The following is a 7,185-nucleotide window of genomic DNA, read 5'->3' on the forward strand; positions in this document are numbered from 1 at the left end:
CCGCCTCGCCTCCGACGCTCCTTTTCGCGACGGCGCCTCGAGGCCGAATCCGGCTGCTGCTGCTGCTGCTGCTACTACTCCTGGTTCTCCTGCTTGCTGCTTGCTGCTGCTGCTGCTGCCTCCCGCTCCCCGAGCGACGTGGGTCATATGACGGGACTCGCCTCGCCGCGTCAGGGCAAGAGCGGGCTCGTTCCGGCAGCCGCGCGCCCAGGCGGCTCCACAGCGGCCCCTGCCGGCGGAGCCGAGCGGGAGGACCGGGGAAAGGAGCTTTTTTTCGGGAAGGAGCGGTATGTGTGCGGCTCACGCGCAGGAAAGCGAAGGGGGAGGGAGGAGAAGGGATGGAGGGAGGGGCTCACGGGCTACCCCCCCTAGTTTTAAAGGTTTTTAAGGACCCTGCTGTCTTTGCCCATGCAGTTTTCTTGGCAGGGATACTGGAGTGGCTTGCCAGTTCCTACTCCAGGTGGATCACGTTTGGTCCAAACTCTCCACTATGACCTGTCCATCTTGACCTGTCCCTGAGTAATTCAAGCCCCTTCGCCACGACAAGGCAGTGATCCTTGAAGAATTGATGCTTTTGAATTATGGTGCTGGAGGAGACTCTTGAGAGTCCCATGGACTGCAAGAAGATCAAACCTATCCATTCTCAAAGAAATCAGCCCTGAGTGCTCACTAGAAGGACAGATCCTGAAGTTGAGGCTCCAGTACTTTGGCCACCTGATGAGAAGAGAAGAATCCCTAGAAAAGACCCTGATGTTGGGAAAGATGGAGGGCACAAGGAGAAGGGGACGACAGAGGATGAGATGGTTGGACAGTGTTCTCAAAGCTACTAGAATGAGTTTGGCCAAACTGCGAGAGGCAGTGAAGGATAGGCGTGCCTGGCGTGCTCTGGTCCATGGGGTCACGAAGAGTCGGACACGACTGAACGACTGAACAACAACAACAAAGGACCCTGCTACGTCGCTATCCTCGACACGCGGCTGATAGCCTTGCTGCCCTTTAGTGTGCCGTGGTTTGCTTTTAATCATCTATCCGTTTATTTATACAGTACCCCGCCTTTTCCTTACCCTGACGGGACTCAAGGCGGCTTACAGTGGGGTGCTGAAAACGAGAGCCGCTGAAAACGTAGGAGGGGGGGAAGTATTTAAAAACCAATGAAGCGTGAATAAAATTAAAACTCTCTCTCTGTGTGTGTGTGTAAAATAGATTTTATATACACTTCGTATCATACACTTTATCATTTATAACAAATAACATACACACAAACATATATATATATACATATGCATACTATATATATATATATATATACACACAAAATTTGTTATAAATGATACAAAGTGTATGATATGAATTGTATATAAAATCTATTAAAGGCATACAAATAGTTACGACGAGAACAGCATGGCACCAGCCCTTTCATTAAAAGCAGTCAGTTCCCAAAAGCCTGTTAGGAAAATGTATTCACCTGCCAGAAGGAGGGAGCCAGTTTAGCATCTCTTATAAATACCAGGGATGCGGGTGGCGCTGTGGTCTAAACTACTGAGCCTCTTGGGCTTGCTGATCCGAAGGTCCTGAGTGAGCTCCCATTGCTCTGTCCCAGCTCCTGTCAACCTAGCAGTTTGAAAGCACAACAGTGCCAGTAGATAAATAGGTACTGCTGTGGCAGGAAGGTAAACGGCGTTTCCGTGCACTCTGGTTTTCGTCACGGTGTTCCGTTGCACCAGAAGCGGTTCAGTCATGCTGGCCACATGACCTGGAAAGGTGTCTGTGGACAAACGCCGGCTCCCTCAGCCTGAAGCGAGATGAGCACCACATCCCATAATCGCCTTTGACCGGACTTAATCATCCAGGGGTCCTTTACCTTTTTAAATATTTTTATAAATACTCTTATAAGCTAAATAAAACACCCAAGATCTGAAGAAGTACACAAGTAGGTTTTGATGGGTGGTGCACAATTCATTCTGACATTTGTGTTGTAATGCACATTTGTAATGTGTTTGATACAATAAATTTTCTGTCTGGTCCAGTGAAACTTTTGTTTGGGGCCTTAACTGGCAGCTGTGAAGAAGGGTTGGTTTCAGAAATCTCAGCATGCAAAAATAATAGTTTGCATATTATTTCAATTAGTGGTTGCAGGTTTAGAATTATCAGCTAGACGGTGTGATTGGCTGGGGATGGACTAGAAGGACCAGGAAAATAAGAAGACCTGGAGAAGGAAAAGAAGACCTGAGAGGAAGCACAGTGGCTAGGTGGCTGAAGCACTTGCCTGAGGCTGAAGACACAAGAGGAGAGCCTGCCTGCAGCGTGAAACAGCTTAAAATGTTAGTCTTTGGTGGCTGGTAAGGGTTATCAGAAGGGACGCGGGTGGCATTGTGGTCTAAACCACAGAGCCTAGGGCTTGCCGATCAGAAGGTCAGCAGTTCGAATCCCCGTGATGGGGTGAGCTCCCGTTGTTGGGTCCCAGCTCCTGCCTACCTAGCAGTTTGAAAGCACATCAAAGTGCAAGTAGATAAATAGGTACCGCACCGGCGGGAAGGTAAACGGTGTTCCCGTGTGCTGCTCTGGTTCACCAGAAGCAGCTTAGTCATATCGGCCACATGACCCGGAAGCTGTCTGCGGACAAACACCGGCTCCCTCGGTCTATAGAGCGAGGTGAGCACCACAACCCCACAGTCGTCCGCGACTGGATCTAATGGTCAGGGGTACCATTACCTTTTAAGGGTTATCAGAAAGAATATTTCCAGGGCAGTACAGTAGGACAACTATGAATTCAACAAATCAGTAAAGAGTTGGAGGGAGTGGGGGAATAGATTCTAGCTGCTGATGTTGGTGAAACTTAACAAGGGTCAAGAAAATAAAAGGGTAAAATAAGCTGTTGGTATTTAAAGTGAAAGTAGCAAGTTAACAAAGCATGCACACGTTTAAAGTTGCAGTACTATTTTAAACCTAGGAAGTTGCCTTAAACTAGCTTCATTAATTACAAACTCTGAGTTTAAAACACACTTCTTTAGAAGATGCTCAAAAAGCTCACCAGGAATGCCTTCTGAGCAGTCAAACATAGGATTTCATTCTAACATGCCATGACAGATCTCTGTCCTTTGTAAAGTAATTTTTATTGAGATTCTTAAAACAAATAAAACATTTCTGTTTTTTACAATTCCAGTTCCAGTGCCAAAGGTCTGCAATTGTTCTGCAGCGTTTTGTTGCGCAAACCTCTTGTGTGCAACCCAAGAAGTGAATGAAAGCATCCAAGTAGAAGAGCCTTTGTTGTACCATGTGGCAGAGATGAAGGACAATGATAACTGGGGGACGGTTTTTGATGGGAACAAGAAGAAAAGAAAATGCTTTTCTTACATACAAAGACAATCAGAGTGGTGGCTCATGAACATCAGCCAGGCCAAACCTGTACAGTGGAACTTTGGTTCTCAAGTGGCTTAGTTGACGAACAAATCAGGTCCCAAACGCCGAAAACCTGGAAGTAAGTGTTCCGGTTTTCGAACGTTTTGCAGAAGACAAATGTCCAACGTGGCTTCCGCTTGAGTGCAGGAAGCTCCTGCAGCCAATCGGAAGCTGCACCTTGGTTTTTGAAAGGTTTCGGGAGTTTAACGGACTTCTGTAATGGATTAAGTTTGAGAACCGGGGTTCCACTGTACTGTCTATTGCTCTCCCTCAAAACGGCAACAGAGACTCATTGAGCCCAGTTCTACCGGTAGGGAACAGTGCATTAACAATAGGAACAAACATATGTTTATCTGATTCTGTCTTACTAGTACTTTCTGTAGCATACTGTGACAGTCAAAGGTACAAGGCGTTTGTAGATAGTTATAATGTGTTTGGGCAACATAGCCTTAGACATGGCAAGGATGGGTGTGTCTGCTCATACATATAAAATAAGGGCAGGTGCTTTGTATCCGGTGAACATATTCCAGCATTGCCAAGAGTTATTGTTAAAATAAGCTATGAAACAGCAATATGTAGCTTGGGGCCAATTTTACTGAAAAAGTCTCCAAGTGTGAAAGAAAACATCAAATGCTTAGAAGCAGATTGTCCGGAGAAGAAAAAGGCAGGAAAGTAAAGGACCCCTGGACGGTTAAGTCCAGTCAAAGGCGACTATGGGGTTGCAGCACTCATCTCGTGTTTCAGGCCAAGGGAGCGGGTTTTTGTCCACAGTCATGTGGCCAGCATGACTAAACCGCTTCTGTGCTTACTGTGCATCTGCCAGGACTGGAACTGGAAGAGCTAGAGATGCCACACAGTATAACACACACTTGCTGCCACCGCAAAAAAAAGTCTCTGAGAAGACTGCCAGGTTATTGCAAAACTAATAGAACAAGAAATACTACTCTGTGTGGAACCCATCTCTGTGTAGAGGTTATCCAACAAAGTGAGAAGAATTGGCCACAGTGTATTGTGCAAATTGGGAAAATACCAATCCAGGTAAAACCGAATGACATGACTTATGTTCTGAGAGGTGCTGTGGGGTTTCTGGGGAAGCCAGTCAATCAGCGTGAATGCCATGGGGCAATTATTGTTGGAGAAATGATGACACCTGGGAGGAATATAAGGAAAAAGACGTACCGTAATATTGCAGCAAGAAAAAGCAAATCATTTGTTACCTTCTTATTTATGGTGTATAGAAACATATAAGTTTGGCAATAAGCTTTCTATATCCTTTTGAGGCTGTTGCATGGGGGGGGCGGAATGCAAGGGAGGCAAGAAATATTTTCTATGGCGGCTCCTGGTAAACATGCTGTTTTCCTGGGGACTCAATTCAACAGTACATTACAGTTACTAAATGGTGTCTCCATACCACAGCTTTTAAAATGTGGAATCTGTGTATATAAAGCTCACACATTCCCCTATCAAGTCTGCTTTAATTCACTCCTCACAAATTGTTTCTGGAATTTGTGCTGCTGAAAATAATTTTTTTCAATAAATGACAAGTGACTGTGTATATGGATATTTGCATCTGATGCTTGTATATATGTTTACATGGCTAGTTGCATAAATGTTCCTCTTACTAATTTCTGAAAGAATGTTTCAAGTTAACACTTAAAGCTCATTAACACTACAATCTATATTTGCATTTTCAAGTTGAATCCAACATCTTATTCCCCATGAAAACACATTTCAAGGCATAATTCAAAATAAGGTGATAGGAGTTTGCACGGATGCCCAAATAACAATAGCTCTGGAGGCAACTGGGCAATATTGAAGGGACCAGAAAGGCCACACCCTGAGCAAGTCACAGTTTTGTTGGGTGTTAGGGTGATGCCTAGGACCCCCAGTTTGAGTATCAATTACTCAGTTTGGGTGGCCCTGCAAAACATGGGTTTTGCGTTACAAAACGATTACAAAACTTCAGCACCAATCTGGAGAGGAAGGACCCCAAATTTCAGGGTTCGCAGTTAATGAGGCTCCTTCAACTGAGTCAGACCACTGGTCCACCTAAGGTAAGTATCGTCAACTGGCAGGAAGTCTCAGGGGTCATCCACAGCCCTGCTTAGACATGGCAGGGTTAAATCTGAGGCAGTTTGCAAACAGCAAGCCCTGTATCATTTAACCACAGTTCTCTGTGAAATGCACGCTCCCAGGCTCAACTCCTGTTTCCCAATTTGTGTGGTTAATAACATAAAAGCACACTGCAGTGTTACCGCAAGCCACTCTCACCTTCCTGTATCCAACATGTAATATGCATAGAAACTATATGTGCATTAAAACTATAGTTCCATGTGAAGGGCATTTTTTTTAATGCCCTCCTTTCCCCCCTATCTGTTTAAGTTTTTCTAGACCACCTAACCAGGAGGGAAGCAACATCAAATATAACCAGAACATTCTGTCTGCAGACAAAAGAACTGTTTGTCATGAATGTTTTTATGTCCACAGAAGGGTCCCTAGAAGAGTCGTGTTTTGTTTATTTATCAGATTTCGCACTTGCCCTTCACCAAAAAGGTGCCAAGGCAGCTTAAAACAAAACAACAATACAATTTAAAATGAGGAAAAGCCAATACAGTCGTACCTTGGAAGTCGAATGGAATCCGTTCCGGAAGTCTGTCCGACTTCCAAAACGTTCAGAAACCCAAGCGCAGCTTCTGATTGGCTTCAGGAAGCTCCTGCAATCGGAAGCCACGGAAGCTCGTTCGGCTTCCAAAAATAGTTCGCAAACTGGAACAGTCATTTCCGGGTTTGCGGCGTTCAGGACCAAAACGTTCGAGAACTAAGCTGTTCAAAAACCAAGGTATGACTCTATATAATAATATCACCCAATAGAACAGTTTGGAATGTTGCCTCTTGTAATCTAACACTCTGTAGGTCACGGCATCTCACTTATTAAACCCTTTTAGGCTTTGTACTGGGAAAAGTGAAAACCAAAAACTGAAAGTCTTCATAAGAACTACCTATGGAGATGGATTAAATTAGTGTGACACACCACTAATTTCTTTAAATTCCTTTTGGATTAAAACTTCCATGCAAAATAGTGGATTCTTCACCATTAGAAATGAGAAGAGATAGAAATACAGCACTCTGCAGTTATAGAAAAATCACAGCCAATGGTTTCTACCATTGCTTTTTCTATAGGACTGCTCCCTGGACCAATCATGGTAGGGCTTCGCTTTATCAATGAAAGTTCTTTAGGTACTGCATTAGAAAGAGCAGCAAAACTTATAGGACATTTAAGGCCGGAGGTTCTCATAAGGATTGGGATCTCCTCTTGGTGACGCAAAACGGGCTTTGAATTGCCTTGGGAAGAAGATAAAGCAGGCATAGGCAAACTCAGGCCTCCAGATGTTTAGGGACTATAACTCTCATCATCGCTAGCTAACAGGACCAATGGTCAGGAATGGTGGGAATGGTAGTTCCAAAACATCTGGAGGGCCGGGTTTGCCTATGCCTGAGACAGAGGATGGTTCCTGAAGCTGCTGAGTTAAAGGTACTGGAGCAAGATTGTTTGAGCATATAACACCAATCCTGGTCCGACTGCGCTGGCTACCAGTTAGTTTCCGTGCCCAGTTCAAAGTGCTGGTTTTGAACTATAAAGCCTGAAATGGCTCAGGACCACAATACCTCAAGGACCGCCTCTCTCCATATGAACCTGCCTGAGATCATCTTCAGAGGCCCCTCTTTGTGTGCTTCCTTGAGAGGTTCGGAGGGTGGCAACACGAGAACGGGTCTTCTCTGCAGTGG

Source organism: Lacerta agilis, chromosome 2 (genome assembly GCF_009819535.1).
Source record: "Lacerta agilis isolate rLacAgi1 chromosome 2, rLacAgi1.pri, whole genome shotgun sequence".
In the NCBI taxonomy this organism is placed as follows: domain Eukaryota; kingdom Metazoa; phylum Chordata; class Lepidosauria; order Squamata; family Lacertidae; genus Lacerta; species Lacerta agilis.